We start from the raw sequence: 11,489 nt of genomic DNA, 5'->3' as shown, positions 1-11,489 counted from the left end.
GGAGCCCCTCCCGTGGCTGCCCCCTGGACCCTGTGCTTTCTCCCAATGTGGCAGCTGTGTCCGCAGAGGGAGCATCCTGAGTGGAAACACATGGAGAGCCACCGTGCTCAAGAACCAGACAGAAGCCATGTGGCCTCCTGTGACCTGGCTCTGGGGGTCGTGCAATGTGATCCCTGTTGCATTGGTTTAAAACCACCCCTCTTTGCCAGCTGCACTCAGATTAAACTCAGCCTCCCCACCTTGACTGGTAAGGCCCTGCATCATCTGACCCGGCCTCGTCACCAACCTCATCTGGTCCCATCCTCCCTGTTCCCCACACTCTCTAGCCACACCGGACACAGCAAACGGCCCCTGTCAGGGTCTTTGCCCAGCAGTTTCCTTCTCCCTCTCCCCAGGTTTCCGCCTTCTCATCGCTTACATTTCAGCTCAAGGGTCCCCTGCCTTGGTCACTTTCCACCGTATCCCAGCCCTTGATGCAAACTGAAATGATTTCATCGATGCATTAGGCTTATAGGTGGCCTCCACTGGCTAGAATGTGAGATTCCACGAGACGGGAGCATCTTCAGCCCCCAGCCCAGCCCGGCCTCACACGCCAGGCCCTCGGTAAACAGAGAGGAGTGAATGTCTGACTCAGCGCCCAGCCTCCCGCCCACTGTGGAGTTCTGCACCTCTGCCCTGCGGGCCTCCGTTCACCATGTGCCTACTACGTACCTGCAGAGTGGAGATTTATCTTTCTTTGTCATTGGGATCAGGTGGACTGTGTACAGTTTTAGAGCTAGTGGTACCTTCGTCCTGTCTGGTTTTCACTCTGACTCACACTGCTCCAACTCGTTCGTTAGACAGATGGAGAAACTGAGGCTGTGACCTGTCCGAGGTTATGCAGCTGGTGAGTGGTGGCTCCGGGACCAACATGGGGTCTCTGGGGCCATCTGATTCCCACCTTTCTCCTGTTCCCACATCCTGATGGGAAATGCAGTTCCTGAGAAGCCAGTGACTTGCCCAGGGTGACTCAGCTTGTAAGTGCAAAGCTGGGGCCTGAACCCATCCCTTCTGAGTCTCTCCGAGGCCCCCAGAGGCCTCCCAGAGCCACCAGCAGCTACAGCCTTGCCCCCTTGACTGCCCCGCAGGAGGCATGGGTTAAAGGGGCCTGCCCGCCAGGAGCCATCCCCAAAGGCAGCCAGACCTGCTTCAGAGAGAAAGGAGCCCCACCTCCCGTGAGGGGACCTGGCCCCACACAAGCGCTTCCTGTTTCTGAGGAGCGGGCAGGGGCTCTGTTGCCTGCCCAGAGCAGCGGCTCAGCGAGGCGCTCCCCGGGGACGGGTGGGCCGCGGGGCCTATGGGCTCTGCACAAAGCCAGGAAGTGTGATGTCACCACACGGAGGTAAACAGAAGGACACTTCCTCTTTCGCTTCCATGGGGCTCCTGCCTGATCCAGAAGGTTCTCAAACCCAGCCTGGACAGGGGCTCAGTTAGCTTTTTTGGAATCGCCCCTTTGTGGGGAGGAGAGGATTAAAAACCAAACCAAACAGGTGAGTACGGTAGTGCTAGGATCCCAGAGCTGAGAGCCAGGAGGGGACTCCACGGCAGACACCAGCCCCACCCAACCCCATTTTACAGGTGGGGAAACTGAGTCCCAGAGTGGCCAAAGGACTCCGAAACAGATGACTCTTTACCACTGTGAGCCCTCAATACTTTGGCTTTAGTGGGGGTCAGAAAACTCTTCTTACCCCCTAATTGAGTCTGGGCTGGAGCAGAAGGACTGGAAAGTTCAGAGCACTTCAGTCCTGCCTTGGCTGTCTGCTTAGGCAAGTCACCATCTCTCTCTGATCTCAGTCTCCTTCCCAGTACACTGGGGTGACGATACCTACTTCAGAGAGATACTGTGAGAATTCACGAAACAACAATGTGTGAAGATTCCACTTGGAAACTGGCCTGTGGTAAGTGCCAAAGCAAAGACTTAGATGGCCAAGGAGACAGGGCTGATGGGTGATGCAGCCACAAAGAAAAGGAAGGTCCCCATACCACCCACCTCTGCAGCCCACACATCCTGGCAAGAGCACCCCGGGAACCACAAGCTTGAGCACTCTGCCCTTGAGTTCCCAGGCCACGGAATGGGCAAGGAAAAGAGAGAACAGCCTGTGTTTATCGTGGGTGCCAAGGCCTCTGACACCCGGTCGTACAGACTGAGATGGTGCTCAGTGACCTGGTGTGGCCGTGATGGAGGGAGAAGGCGTGTGATCAGCTGGCTCCAGACTATGATGCTTTTGATGCTACTAACATTGGGATCATCTAAACTGAGTCCAGCCAACTTATTCTAAATGTATATATTTTCTCCAGGAAAATGTGAGGAGGGTATAGCTCAAGTGGCAGAGTGCATGCTTAGTGTGCCTGAGGTCCTGGGTTCGATCTCCAGTACCTCCTCTAAAAATAAATAAACCAAACCACTCCCCAGCCAAAAAAATTAATGAAATAATACAATAATAAATAAATTTTTTTAAATATTAAAAAAAAAGACCCAAACAAAATAGTTTGCAGGTGACTTAGAAGAGTGGCCAGGAGAGGATTTTAGATCCTCCCCCCACCCCAATTCCAAGACTGTGATCTCTCCCTGTCTGTACAGTGGAAACCACGGTGTGGCCGGAGCTACAGATGCTCCACATCCCCTCAACAGTTGTCATCCCCCCATGTCATCCCTGAGACTCCCGACCAAGGGTCTCTCTGGCTGATGGAGAGCTCTGGGATGCAGTGGTCACCAAGCCAGTATCTGGCAGGTCAGGTTCCAGTCAGTGCCAAGAGTCAAATATGGGGGGGTTGTGTCCAGAGGGGACCCTCAAGGAGTTGTCCTGAGGATTCAAGGAGATTCCTCCAGGCTTTATCCTAGAAATTGTCATTGAGAGTCTATCATGCTGGGAATATAGCTGTGAACAACAGAGCCAAATTCCTGCCCTTAGGAGCTTCCGGACAAGAAGACAGATGACCAGCAAGATACGGGAGTGATGGACGGAGAGTTACAGTAACACATTCAGGGAAGAAACCCACAGCAGGGAGGTGGGTTACTGAGTGTGTGTTGGTGAGGACGTTGATACCGAGGGCTCCCCAGGCCTCTTGGGTATCCCAGCTCCCGATCCACCACAGGGATCCTCCCAGCCCAAGTTTAATGCAGTGGGCTTCCTAGGAGTCCCAGCCGGGCTGAGTGTAGGGCCAACGGGAGGAGCGTGACTGGAGACCCTACAGGAAGCAGGTGCCCAGCAAACCCTCTCGCCCCCTCACCCGCTGTCAGAGGCTGACTGGCACTGGCCCCGGGTTTCTCTCGTGCAAAATGAATATTCACTCTTACGGGGGCAGGGTGGTGAAGACTACGTGGTGAAGGACGCAGGTAATTCTAAAACGACCAACAGTGCTGTTATCCACCTGCAGATATCTTTTCAAATACCAGTATTTTATTTTATTTATTCATTTTTACTGATTTACAATGTTAGTTTCCAATGTACAGCAAAGCGATGCAGTTATACATATATTTTCAGATTCTTTTCCATTATAGGTTATTACTAGAAATTGAATATAGTTCCCTGTGCTATACAGTGGGTCCTTGTTCTTTACCTAGTTTACATATAGTAATGTCTGTCTGTTAGTCCCAAACTCCTAATTTTTTCCTGCCTCACCTTTCCCCTTTGGTAACCACAGTTTGTTTTCTATGTCCCTGAGTCAAATACTAGTATTTTAAAAAGAGCTCCCTGCTACGTTTTGCAAGTTGTGAAGAAGCCAGGCACTTCCTGGCCTATATTGTTTGTATGTTTCTCTGGGTGGTTTTTGTTTTTTTCCAGTTATAATCATCAGTTAAGCATCTGTCAAATACATCAGGTCTGGGTGAGCCAGGAAGTGGAACCAGAGCCCAGATGCTCAGCTTTTGTGATATGGTGGCAAAAGCCAGCCTGAGAATGAAATGCTTTCAGGAAAAGTACCCCCCAGAATGTGACATCTATCACGAAATCGCTGCCTGTGTGGTAACATGACAAGACAGACTTTCTGACCAGTCTGGGAATTCGGAAGACTTGGGGGCGGACCAGGGCAGGAGACGCTCTCGGCCTATTTAAGGAAAGCTTGTTTTACATAAATGAATTTTAGTCTCAATAAAGGTTTCACGTTAAGGGAAAGAGCAGAATTACAGTTTGACTCGGTGCTTTCATTTACATGTCTTTAAAAAAGGTTTAATAAAAATAGGTTCAAAATGATTGTAAGAAAACCCCCACAGTGCAGACTACACCGTAGCAGCTCTCTTTATGACTCCTCCTCCTGCGTCTGTGTTTGGTGGGATGTGGTTGGGGTCTAGGACCCAAGAGGCTGCTGGGTGCCGGCCCTGGGTGGGTGCGTTGCCCACCCCAGCTCAGTGTCCCCCTCGGCCGCCCTGGGGACAACCACCCCATTTGGCTTAGAGAATCTCAGAGGTGTGAGATGGGAGAGGCACAGCGGGTCCCAGCCCTGTGCCGGGCTGCCTCCAAATGTTGTTGAACTGGTATGTCTCCAAGAAGGAGAAACTGACACCCACACTCACCAAACCCCCACACGCTCTGGGGCAAACACGGGGAACAGCCCCCCAGATCTGAGTCCCACGTCCCCCACCACCTTGGAGTGTGGCCTCTAGGGAGGTCCCAGAAGGCAGAAACTGGCCGGTTGGGGCCACACTCCTGACACACAGTAGGTGCTCAGTTAACATCAGTGGACATGCACACATGAATTTGTGCCTGAGATTTCCTTTCCAAGGATAATTAAACACGGATTAGGCCTGTGTGAGAGAAGAATGCCGGCACAGACGGAACCTAGCAGCTGCGCTAAGCAAAGTGAAAAGAAACGGGTGAAACTCATTTTAATAATACACTTAACTCTACACCTAAGATGTTCTCATTTCCACATGGAATCAATGTAAAAATCAGTAAGGAGGCACCTAATGTTCTTGTCTCGCGATGTCTGAAATGAAAGCTGGGCTCCCTTCACACCCGCCCTGTGTCAGGCGCTGGCAGCCGCGTGTGGCTGGTTCCCGCGCTGGGCAGCGCAGGGCTGGATGACCCAGCGTGCGGTACCCGGGGGGTGCTCGGCCCGCGTGGGGCCAGGCCCTGTGTGTGAGGTGCGGCCGAGGTGCAGGGGCTGCAGGCCCGGATGGGAGAGCCGGTCAAAGGCAGCGGCCTCCCCTGTGTGTCTGTTCTCTCTGCTCCTGACATAAAAGGAGTGGTGTGATTTAGGGCCCCCGAATCCAGGAGCTCATCTTAGCTAATTACGTCGGCAGAGATACTGTCCAAGTAAGGTCACATTTTGAGGGGCCTGGGGGACATGAATCTTGGGGGGACCCAATTCACTCCACCACAGGGCCTGCCGGTCCCCCAGCTCCTCCTCCATGTTGTCTCACAGGCGTCCCCTGATACATTTCTTGCCTGTTTAATCCCAAATGATGTTTCTTCTTGGGGGCACCTGGGCTGACACAGAGACTTGGAGTTGCTGGGCCTGGGAGGCTGGGGCTCGTCCTGGGGCAGGGACAGGGAAGACTGGGAGGCAAGTGGTGTCCAGGCTTAGCATCCCCCAGAGCTGAGACTGGAACTGAGTGGGTGATTGGGTGGGAGGCGCCCAGCTGAGCCTGGGTGTCTGGCTCCGTCAGCCAAGTGGGAATGTGCAGTCGCCAACGTGGGAGCTCAGTCGGGGGGCAGGCTTGCAGGAAGGGGATGCATCCAGGCTTGGGGTGCTGAGCATGTGTGAGGGGGTGTCCTGGGGCCCAAGGGCCATTGCAGGAGGCTGGATTGGCCCCTGGCCTTGCTGGTCCCCAGTCTGTTGCCAGGGTCGGGGGCAGCATGCAGCAGACAGAGCTCTGAAGACATGCACGCCTAGCCCCAGGTGTCCACGGAACCAGGTTGATGGTGCCGACCCCAGGCACCAGGTGCTGAGGTCAGGGTCAGAACCAGGGTGGCCAGCCCAGCAGGGGACTTGAGCAGGATAGGAACAGAGAAGGGGCGATGGCCAGTGGGGGCAGCCAGGATCAAGGCCTTGGACAGGTTTTGGGGGAGTGCTGCAAGGCCCCTGGTAGGTCCCTCATCCTGGGGAGAGTTGGGTGAGGGGAAGAGGGAGGGAAAGGGGCCCATCCACAGGGGAGGACCCTGCTGGGGCCAGAGGTGGGTGTCAGGGCATTGTGGTCACGCAGGCCTCCCTCTCCAGGGTCTGACTCCCCGTGGGAGCAGGGAAAGGCCTTCTGAACACAGCCCACTGCGGGGTGAGGGCTGTGTTTCAGGCAGTGAAAAGCTTCAGGCAAAGCCGGCCTTGGCTGACTCCCCATCAGGCCTTCCAGATCATTCCATCGAATTCGTCGGAGGCCGAAGTCACCGTCCCCACTTCTCCTGTGGGGCAGGGCTTCTCTCTTACGGAGCCAGCTGGGAGCATTCCTAGATTCAGGAGGAAGTGGGAGCGGCTCCTTCCTTCCGTGAAGAGCTGTATGTAGTTCTTGGAAGGGCTCTAGGTGCTTGAAAAGGATGTCTCAACAAGTCAGGAGGAGCCGGGGGCTGGGGTGGGGGACTCAGGTCCAGGGCCCTCCCCAGCCCTGCCCCCCCCCCCCAGGGTTCTCCATGCCCCCTGCCCCAGCTGCACAAACGCACACCAGGAAATGGGTGTTGGCGGCTCCGCGGGCGGCCGGCTGAGAGAGAAGCAACAGGGCTGGGCCTGCGGGCTTCTCCCCTCCTTGACGCTGGGGTCAGCCTGGCTTTGGGTTTGGAGATGAAGAGGGATGGAAGAGGGACGGAGGAGGGACAGGACAGTCCAGCTGCCGCTCTGACCTGAGCTAGCTCGAGGGACTGGGCCAGCTGGCCCCACCTGGGCCACCCCAGCACCACTCCCCGCTGGGGCTGGGCAAGCTGGGCACCTCTGTGAAGTGGCACCCTTCTCTGTAGGTGGGCACAGGACCACCCTCCTGGGCTGGTAGGAGGGTGCGCGCTGCTCAAGACTGGCCTCCATGGGCTCCTTTAAGAGCCTCAGTGGGCTTGGTCTCCTCTCTTAGGAATGTGTTCTTATGATGCAAAGAGGGTGTTTCCAATTTTGAACTTTCACTGCCCTGGGGAGTTAGAGTTGACTGAGTTTGGCCAAATGGTCCGAAAATCCCTTCTAGTGATAATATTCCTGTGTGGGAGGTACTGTGACAACCAAGCAAACGTTAGAACCACCTGCAGAGGGGCCGAAGGTGGGCAAGTGTGCCTCAGGCAGGGGCCTGGGCTCTGGTGGCCAAATGATGCAGGTGTGCACCCTCGTCCCCACACTGACAGCCATGTGCTCTCTGGTAAGGGGCTTCCCTTGCCGGGCCGCAGGTCCTGATCTGCCAAACAGGGTGACACCTGGTCATAAGCTGGAGCAGTGATGGCTGAAAGAACGCACCTGTGCACCCAAAGCATCATTTAGGTGCCCAGTCAGCAGCTGGTGAGCCTTGGCTGCGGGCTAGCCCTGGCTAGGCTTTGCAGCTTTGCAGAGGGTCCCGAGGAGGGGTGAGTCTGGCAAAGTGGAGGGGAGTGTCGGTGTTTACTGAGAGTCCTTTTTGCCCTCACACCAGCTTCTCAGGGGACATTATGAGGGCCCAGAAGGTGTGATGGGTTGGGGAGGGCTGCTCCAGCCTGGGCAGGGGAAGCTGGGAGGGAGATGAGGGAGGACTTCCTGGAGGAGGGGGTATCTGAGCCAATGAAAGATAAGCCAGAGTTACTGGGGAGAAAAGGGGAGAGGGCATTCCAGGGCAGTGGGAACAGCAGCAGATGCACAGGGAAATAACTTTGAATGACCTTGGGCTTCCCTCTCGGGCCCTCGAGCAGGCTGGTACCTGACTTCCCCTTTCCCACCCATTTACTGTTAGCTCTCTATTTTTATTTGTCTTGATTCCCAGTCCGGATGAGTTCAGACAGTTCTCACATCTGTCCCCTTCCTCCCACCCAAGCACATAGCAGCAGCCGGACCGCAGCTTCCTGTCAGTCTTTGCACAGAGGAGGATGAGAGTGGCTACCCAGGCGTGAGGGCCCTGGTCCAGGACCTCCCCAGCTGCTCTGCCTGGCAGCTCTGGGTCTGCGGCTACAGACGTCTACACAGGCTCCCGGCACCAGGGCCCAAGGTTCTGAGGTCTCCCTTCTGCCATCCTTCCCTTCCAAGAATTTTCTTTAAGGGAGACCCTTCTTGGGTGCGGTCGAGAGCATCCCCTCGGCCACCAGCCTGTTGGGGCCTCAAGACAACCCACTAGGCGGTAGGCTAGCTTCCCTTTTTCTTTTGAAGTCACACAGTTCATCCTCATTCTCACCCCCTCTCAGCCTTTTCCTAGACCCAGGCCACCCTCTCGGGGCCGGGGCCTGGGACAGCTGCTCGGTGTCTGACTCTGGGGAAGCATCCTCACCACACTCACATTGTTTTAAACGCAGTGCTATTCCAGAGATGGAGGAGATCACTGACTTTCTCCTTTTTTCGATAAAGTGGTGACAAAGAACAGGTCTTATCGTTCTAACATGGATGCTTCTGCCCCGCCTGCTGAAGGAGCGCAGAACCGAGCCTGTTTCCATCCTGAATTTGGTGTCACCATCCCTTGCTCTTCCTGGTTTTCTCATGAACGTGTGTTTGTCCATGCTTGGACTTTGTTAAACAGTGTCACAGTGTATGTATCCCCACGATTTTCTCCTACTCGATATTAGGTTGGTGAGCCACTGCTGAATGTCGCCCACTGTGCAAATGGACCCTGATCACTATTCTTTTAGTCATCAAACACTCCTTGTGCCAGGGATGGTGTAGCTCAGTGGTAGAGTGCCCGCTTAGCATGCATGAGGTCCTGGGTTCAATCCCCAGTACTAACATCTGAAAAAAAGAGTGTTTTCAAACATCCTCTGTGTCAGACAGGGCTAGGCGCCAGGAACTGTTGTGCACAGGGTGAGGGCAGCCTGCCCCGGGTCACCCAACCTGTTGGCACTGGGCTGGGTCCACATCGGGGCAGATTCTAATTCGCCAGCATGCATTCAGCCCCCCATGCGCCAGAGTCGTCAGGCACGACTGTGGTCAGCTCACGGCCGCGGGGCACTGGCTGAGCAGAGCTAAATGTATCTGGGGGCAGGAAGTGCTATCACTTTCAGTGTGCAACTGACAATGCAGCATCAGCCCAGTGGTTTTGAAGCCTGGCTGCACCTTACATCACTGGGAGTGTCTGCAGGACCACAGCTGTCAGGGCCTGGCCCACGCACGGTCCTCCACAGCTCAGGGAAGGGCCCGGCGGATGGGTTTGTTGAAACGTTGCCTGATGTTCTTTCCTACAGCCGGTGTGAAGAGACTGCACCCTCCAAAATCCTATGAGATGCTGGGCTCAGATTGTACTGATCTCCAAGTGCCCCAGGAGGCTAGCACTACTGACACGTGGCTTCCTCTTTTCCATTAATTTTTTTAAAGAGAAAAACAACGTTGAAAGATGGGGTTGTAGCTGGCTAGGGCAGGAGTGCACTGTCTGGGCAGGCGCATCGGCAAGGCGGCCCCTCCCAGGGCGCCATTATCCTGGCGTCTAGCAGCTCCTGTGCCATTTGCTGTGACATCATCACATTTCCATCTCTCTGGGTGATGGCTCAGGCGTCCTCCTGATGCCCACTGCCCAGAGCCTGCGTGCCGTCTATTGTAACAGTCCTCTGTCTACAATCCTCCCATCCTTTCCCCCATGGGAGAGGGGAGAAAGGGCCCCAACCTGAACGTGACAGGATGCAACTTACTAAACACACAAACAAGTAGTCTGTGGGATGTCCCATGTAGGTGCACACGGGCCTGTCAAGGTCATCTGTCCCTTGGAGGCTCCACTGTGCCCCTTGGTCCTCGTGAGGTCTTCCTGCACGAGGGAGGGCCTGCACTGTACTGGGCTCTGCCTGCTCTGGGGACAGAGCAGAGGCCTCTCGGCTGCATCCCTGCCCCTCAGTTGCTGACGGAGCAACGGGAAGACAGACAAACAAGCCTCTGGAGGGCCCATCCATGCTGGACAGGTGGTACGGGGATCCGGTCTCGCCTGTGGGGCCAGGGAGGAGAAGCCTGGACTTGCCTGCCCCCTCCCAGTTGCCTCCTGAGTTTTTCACCCTGTAGCCTCCCCACTCTGCACCCACTGCCCATTCAGACCCCTCTCCCTGGCCTGATGACTGCAGGACTCCCGTTCCACTTCCCGCCTCTGCCCTGCAGCCTGAGTCAGCCTTGTCACATACCTGTCCGGCCCCGATTCTTTCCTGGTCAAAGTCCTCAGCCACTCACCGTGATCCCCAGGGCAGATGTCCACCTTCCTGATCCTGCCCTGGTCCCCACTGCCCATCTTCATCCCTCCCCCAGGCGTGCAGGGACCCCCACTATGTGTCAGGCACATTCCCACCATCTCCCGTGGCTGCAGAACCCACGTGCCCATGCGGGGCCTCTGCACATACCATACTGCTCCTTCTGTGTAGCCTGCCGTGCCCTCTGAGCCTTTTGTCCCTTGGAGCTTGGTTTCAGGGGTTCTCCTCTTGCCTGGATCTCCCTGGAATCACTCCTCCGGTTCCACACACCCTCTGCTTCCTTCCCACCACTGAACACACATTTGCTGCACTGGGAGTTACTGGGGGTGGACGGGGTCTATAATTTGCATTTTATTGCTTGTGTTCCCAGCTATTATCACAGGGCCAGGCACACAGTAGGTGCTCAATAAATATCCGAACAGAAATCAGGAAACTGAGTCTTGAGGGGGTGAAGGGACATCCTAGGTCAGACAGTTAGTAAGAAGGTTTGGATGTGAAAGATTTGAGTCTGATTTCTGCATGGTGAACTTCTTTCTTTCCATCCTGCTGGTCCTCTCATTTCCTGGAGAAAATCGTTTATTCAGACTTATGTTTTTCTTTGCTTACAGATACGTGATTGTGCTTACCCAAGAAATGGGGACGCTTGGCTTCTAGTTTTGCTTGGAGAACCAGCTAAACCTTACCTCACAATTTTTGTGAGGAAAAACAATTTAAATGTTTAAAAACCAGCTGTAACCTGGCAAAGTGCATCCGAAGCCTGCAGAGTGCATCAGAGAGCAGGTATGGCGTGCCTGCTGCGTGTGGGTGTCTGCGCCGTGTGCTTCGTTTGGGGTTATGTGTGGCCACGTGACCCAGTCCCTACTTACATCAATTCCTGTAAATGATGACCTTAGAAGTTACCACTGATTGCACTGGACTAATGACAGTGGTCTCTGTGACCCTGAACCTTCAGAACAACCCTGCAAAGTAGATACTATTATTTCCCCCATTTTACAGATGGGAAATCGAGGCGCAAAGGAGATGCAGTAACTTGTCCAAGGTAAGTACATAGCAAAAATTGGAAGCAGAATTTGCAGCAGGCAATTGAGAATGAAGATGCTGTAATCCAGAGTGGAGTGTTCTAGAGTTCAGAGGCGGAGCCCTGCTTCCCGCAGCAGGAGGAGGTGGGGAAGGGCAGGTGCAGGCCAGAGCTGGGAAAGTGCACCCCAG

General features: G+C 54.9%; 1 long non-coding RNA gene across 1 annotated transcript; it reads left to right on the top strand.

The window, feature by feature from the left end:
- Positions 1 to 1,420: 1,420 nt before the first annotated feature.
- LOC116659872 lies at positions 1,421 to 4,119 on the top strand. Its single transcript, XR_004315239.1, has 4 exons — positions 1,421 to 1,529; positions 1,834 to 1,937; positions 2,952 to 3,048; positions 3,825 to 4,119. It is a non-coding gene; the product is annotated as an uncharacterized LOC116659872 (long non-coding RNA).
- The last annotated feature ends 7,370 nt before the right edge of the window (positions 4,120 to 11,489 follow it).

Source organism: Camelus ferus, chromosome 25, assembly GCF_009834535.1.
Source record: "Camelus ferus isolate YT-003-E chromosome 25, BCGSAC_Cfer_1.0, whole genome shotgun sequence".
In the NCBI taxonomy this organism is placed as follows: domain Eukaryota; kingdom Metazoa; phylum Chordata; class Mammalia; order Artiodactyla; family Camelidae; genus Camelus; species Camelus ferus.
The sequence above is the reverse complement of the archived record's forward strand: the minus strand, read 5'-3'. Positions and strand labels throughout refer to the sequence as shown.